The 5,918-nt window shown below is 38.1% G+C and overlaps 1 long non-coding RNA gene across 1 annotated transcript in view; it reads right to left on the bottom strand.

The window, feature by feature from the left end:
* Nucleotides 1-1,291: 1,291 nt before the first annotated feature.
* Nucleotides 1,292-5,918, bottom strand: part of LOC145717055 (uncharacterized) — a 7,522-nt gene continuing 2,895 nt past the window's right edge. Inside the window, exon 3 of the long non-coding RNA XR_014140035.1 lies at nt 1,292-2,634. This is a non-coding gene — a long non-coding RNA (uncharacterized LOC145717055). The remainder of the gene's footprint in view (nt 2,635-5,918) is intronic.

The raw sequence follows: 5,918 nt of genomic DNA, 5'->3' as shown, positions 1-5,918 counted from the left end.
CCGATGTAGGGCTCGATCCCACGACCCCGGGATCACAACCTGAGCTGAAGACAGACACTTAACAACTGAATCACCCAGATGCCCCTGTATATATTAGTTTAAATGAAATGGTAGTGGGCGCCTGGGTGGCTCAGTCATTAAGTATCTGCCTTTGGCTCAGGTCATGATCCCAGGGTCCTGGGATCGAGTCCCACATCGGGCTCCCTGCTCGGCAGGAAGCCTGCTTCTCCCTCTCCCACTCCCCCCCTGCTTGTGTTCCTGCTCTTGCTATCTCTCTCTCTGTCAAATAAATAAATAAAATCTTTAAAAAAAATTAAAAAATAAATGAAATGGTGGTAATAATGGATATCTTTTCAAAGGAGTTTAATTTTATGAAATTCTTATAATTCTAGAAGTCATAAGGGTATAATATATTAGCTAAAATTGTATTTCCAGATTCTTAACTGACTTTAAAACTTTAATCATTAAACAAATGATCAGGTTAAGTAATAAAAATATCTCAATGCCTGAACTATTTCTAAGAAACAAATGTAGAAATACTGCTCACAAAACATAATTTTGATTTGTCCTCATTTCCTAGAGTGGCAATATATTAACAAATATGAAAAAATATGCAAATGTATTGGATGATTATTTACTACCTCAATTTTCTTAAAATGATATATAGTAGGTGCCTGTAAAAAAAACTAGCTAAATCACTTCTGCATTTCTGTCTTTTAGTTTTCTCCTATGTCTGGAGAAAAGAAAAGGTGGTTAATTTCAATAAAGATGATAATTAATATAATTGGTTGGCGTACTAGGTATTTTTTCTGTTTCTCCAGTAATCAGAACAAGACCTTTAACATACACAAAAACACCCAATTAAAATTTGTTGAATCAGTGAATGAACTGACTGTGGCAGTGACAGTGAAGACAAAAGCCCAAGACTGAGCCTAAAATATCTTTACAACAAGAGGTACCCCCTTTCCCAATTTAAAAACAATCGATTCTCGGGTATGGGTGGGGTATGGCATTAGCACCATACATTGAAGAGAAAGGAAAAAACAGAAAGAGAAAATTTCAATGAAGAAAGGGATAGAACTGGAAGGCTAAGAAAGGAAAGGAAGAAATAAAACTTTATTTTTGAGAGCAAAAAAAAAAAAAAAGAAGAAATTAAAAGAAAAACCTCCAAAAAGAGGGGTAAATTGGATGAAAGGAAGGACAATGAAAAGAGATAAATGTGATGGATAAAAAATGGCATTTTGATGGATAAAAAATAGCCTTTTACCAATAAATGTTTTATTAGAAAAAGAACTTCTGAGGTCCATGTGACAATGAATTATCAACTACTTAAATTACTAATAATGTATAGCAATTTCATATTTGGGCTTCAGACAGGTTCCCGTCAACAGCTCACTTTGTTCCCCCCTGCCCTGCCACCCTTCTAATCCTTCCTCTGTCTTTTCTTCCTATCGTCTCAGGACTGCATGTGCACACACCCGCAAAGACCAAAATATCTGCAGAGAAATGCACCCACACAGACGTTTATACCTAGAAACACATATGGTCAGATTCAGGAGACCTGTCTCCACAGTTTATGTCCACATCATGCAGAAAAATACAGCCGCAAGGAGATATCCAAAACCTCAGTTACCACACAAAGACAAAATGAAGTCTAAACCTCACTGCACTGAGATAAAATTTATACAAAATAAAATGTACCCAGAGTAAAATAAATATTTCAAGAATCCTTCTGTTATCCCCACATATCATTACACAGAAACACCAGCAAACTCTATGTACGTACTGACTCCTGCATTTGGATCACTTTCTCTTCCAATTCCACACATTATAATTTTCTCTCTGCTTCAAGCAGTAGATTAAATGCAATTTTCTACATGAAGCTTTCCCAGATCACTTCAGCCAAAAATAATCTCTCTCCTCTTTATAGGACACTTATATAGTAGTTTGTCTGTATGAGGCACACTATGAGATCTTTTGAGTATTTTTATATAACTACCTATTATTTCCTACCAAGCTGAAAACATAAAACTTTCAAGTGATCAGGATTCACTTCTAGATAACATTTATTACTCCTCATGCTTTATTCATTAAATAGTTTTTATTTTTATTTTTTTAAAGATTTTATTTATTTATTTGAGAGAGAGAGACTGAGAGAGAGAGCACATGAGAGGGGGGAGGGTCAGAGGGAGAAGCAGACTCCCTGCCGAGCAGGGAGCCCAATGCGGGACTCGATCCCGGGACTTGATCCAGGGACTCCAGGATCATGACCTGAGCCGAAGGCAGTTGCTTAACCAACTGAGCCACCCAGGCGCCCCTCATTAAATAGTTTTTAATAGATAATACTTGATACTAATGGGAGAAAACTAAGACACCTAAGAGGAAGGCAGCTGAGACTGAGAAACAGTGGCACTCACTCTCCTCTGAGGATGCTGGGGATTGTGGTCATTGCAGTAGCCTGATGTTTAGGATTGCTCTCCCTGCCTCTGCAGCTGGCTGGGAGGATGGAAACTACCAACTAGGAGGAACAGAAAGGAGGGTGAAGTAGGAGTCAGCGTTCCTCAGCTTTACAAGTAGAAAGACTCCATCTTGTCAAAGTTCTGTGAGCCAATTGGTTTCTTCAGAATGGACAAACTGTAATTAAATGGAAAAGAATGTGGGTCACCTGGCTGGGTCAGTCATTGGAGCATGCAACTTTTGATCTCAGGGTGGTGAGTTGGAGCCCCATATTGGGTGTAGAGATTAATTAAAAATAAAATCTGGGATCACCACATCAAAAACTAATGATGTATGGTGACTAACCTAACATAATAAAATAAAATTAAATTTTAAAAAAGTCTTAAAAAAAGAATGTGAGACATACATTATAATACTAATATACTAATTTACACTGGGAAATATAATCCCAAGTGACCTGTCATACTCCCATTTGCTGGCAGGGCATTCTCTTCTTACAAGTTTATATACATTGAAAGTTATATTCTAGTCAGAGTGATGAGCCTGTCATCAAGCCAGGAGTATGAATGGGACAATCTTAGAAAGGTTCCTCTTTCTTCCTTGTGTTCCTGATTTCTTAACCTCCATATATAGTTCTATGTTAGGTCATTGCTAGAGATAACCAAACTTACCTACTATAGGAGGATATTTCATAATATCATCACATAGAATCGGTTTAAATTTTATGAGTCTTTTGCTGTCACCCCTTTCACTCCACCCTTCCCATGAGAGCTCTTTCCTTTTTAACTGAAATCTGTCATTTTCAGAACATTTAGTAGCATTTCTTTAAATGAGAAAAAAGGTGTATTTTAAAAATTAATTTAAATTCAATTTAATTAACATATAGTGTATTATTAGTTTCAGGGGTAGAATTTAGTGATTCATCAGTTATATATAATACCCAGTGCTCATTATATCAAGTGCCCTCCTTAATGCCCATCACCCAGTTATCTCATCCCCCTACCTACCTCCCCCCTAGCAACCCTCAGTTTGTTTCCTATAGTTAAGAGTCTCTTATGGTTTGTCTCCCTCTCTGATTTCATCGTATTTTATTTTTCCTTCCCTTCCCCTACGTTCATGTTTTGTTTCTTAAATTCCACATATGAGTGAAATCATATGGTATTTGTCTTTCTCTGACAGACTTATTTCGCTTAGCATAATACACTCTAGTTCCATCCACGTCATTGCAAATGGCAAGATTTCATCTTTTTGATGGCTGAGTAGTATTCCGTGTGTGTGTGTATGTGTGTGTGTGTGTGTGTGTAATTTTTCATAATCTCTTATGATTTGTATTTCTGTGGTGTTGGCTGTGATTTCTCCTCTTTCATTCATGATTTTATTTATTTGGGTCGTTTCTCTTTTCTTTTTGGTAAGTCTGGCTAAGGAACCAGCTCTTAGTTTCATTGATCTGTTCTACTTTTTTGTTTGTTTCTGTATCATTTATCTCTGCTCTGATCTTTATTATTTCCCTTCTTCTGCTGGATTTAGGCTTTATTTGCTGTTCCATTTCTAGCTCCTTTAGGTGTAAGCTTAGGTTGTGTATTCGAGACTTCTCTTGCTTCTTGAGGTTGGCCTGTATCGCGATATACTTCCCTTAGGACTGCCTTTGCTGCATCCTAAAGGTTTTGGACTGTCATGTATTCATTCTCATTTGCTTCCACGTACTTTCCTATTTCTTCTTTTTAATTTTTTTATTTTTTAAAGATTTTTATTTATTTTTGAGAGAGGAGAGAGAGAGAGAAAACGCATGAGTCAGGGGAGAGGCAAAGGGAGAAGGAGAAGTAATGAAACATCATCTCAAATGTGTTAGAATGGCTGTCATCAAAGACAAGAGATAACAAATGCTGGTGAGAAAAGGGCACCCTTGTGCCCTGCTGGTGGACATGTAAATTGGTGTAGCCACTATGGAAAACAGTATGGAGGTTCCTCAAAAAATTAAATATAAAACTACCATTTAATCCAGCAGTCCCACTTATGGGTATATACCTGAAGGAAACAAAATCATTATCTGCACTCCCATGTTCATTGCAGCACTATTTACAGTAGCCAAGACATGGAAACAACCCAAGTGCCCATCAATAGATGAATGGATAAGAAGATAGGGTACATATATATACACAATGGAATGTTATTGAGGCATAAAAAGGCAATCTTGCCTTTTGCAACCACATAGATAAATCTTGAGGGCATTATGTTGAGTGAAAATAAACAGTGAAAGACAAATACTGTATTATTTCACTTATATATGTAATCTAAAAAAACCTCCTAAACTCATAGAAACAGAAAACAGATTGGTGGCTGTCAGTGGCAGTGGGTGAAGGGTGGAGGAAAGGGGAGAATGTGGTAAAAGGTACCAACTTCCAGTTAGAAGATTAGTAAGTTCTGGGGATCTAATATACAGCATGGTGACTATATTTAATACTTTATATTGTATATTTGAGAGCTGCTGAGAGAGTAGATTTAATTTAAAAGTTTTCATCACGAGAAAAATCGTAACTGTGAGGAGATGGATGTTAAACTTAAGTGGTAATCATTTCTCAATGTATATATAAATCATTATGTTGTACACTTTAATACAATGTTATATGTCAGTTATATCTCAGTAAAACCGGAGGGTGGGAGGGGCTGTTGCCAGTATCTCCTAAATATACACCCAGACCTTGGTGCTGTATTGCTTGATGATTATTTTTGATACTTAATATATAGAGTGTTGGACTCTGCCCCTAGATATTCTGACTCCTTGTCTGGGCTGAGGCCAGGAAATCTGTATTTTTACAGGCTTCCCAGTGATTCTGATGTAAGGCCAGAATTGAGAGCCATTAGAACAGATGACCTTTTAAAGTTAGTCATTAAGGGGACACCTGGGTGGCTCAGTCGGTTAATCGTCTGCCTTCTAAGCGTCTGCCTTTGGTTCAGGTCATGATCCCAGGGTCCTCGGATCAAGTCCCTCCTCAGCCTCCTTGCTCAGCGGGGAGCCTGCTTCTCCCTCTGCCTGCTGCTGCCCCTGCTTGTGCTCGTGCTTTCGCTCTCTGACAAATAAATAAAATCTTTAATAAAAAAAGTCAGAGGGCGCTGGACCAGGAGCATTGGGTGGGCAGGTGCTGCCCTCTAGTGTCGCTGGCTGCTTGCTACATTTAATGCTTACTGTAACCTGCTGCATGAGCACTCCTGGTCTTGCTGCCTGACACTACTATGGGGTTTCCTGTCCATCTCCCTGCAAATTTTAACTCTTGGGCATTAATAAAAACACCCATTATAAAAATGCTGCTGCTGAATAGCACACTGTGCTTCTCTGTCCCTAGCACCTTGGCACATCTTAGATGTTCAGTAATATTTTCTGATACTGAGACACAGCAGAACTCCTTTGTAAGGTTTGTGTGGAGGGACCAACTCACATCAGTGGCATGTCTTTCAGGATTTTT

This window comes from Leptonychotes weddellii, chromosome 14 (genome assembly GCF_054177405.1).
Source record: "Leptonychotes weddellii isolate Sample4059 chromosome 14, ASM5417740v2, whole genome shotgun sequence".
Taxonomy (NCBI): Eukaryota; Metazoa; Chordata; class Mammalia; order Carnivora; family Phocidae; genus Leptonychotes; species Leptonychotes weddellii.
This window is presented reverse-complemented; position numbering and strand designations above follow the sequence as displayed.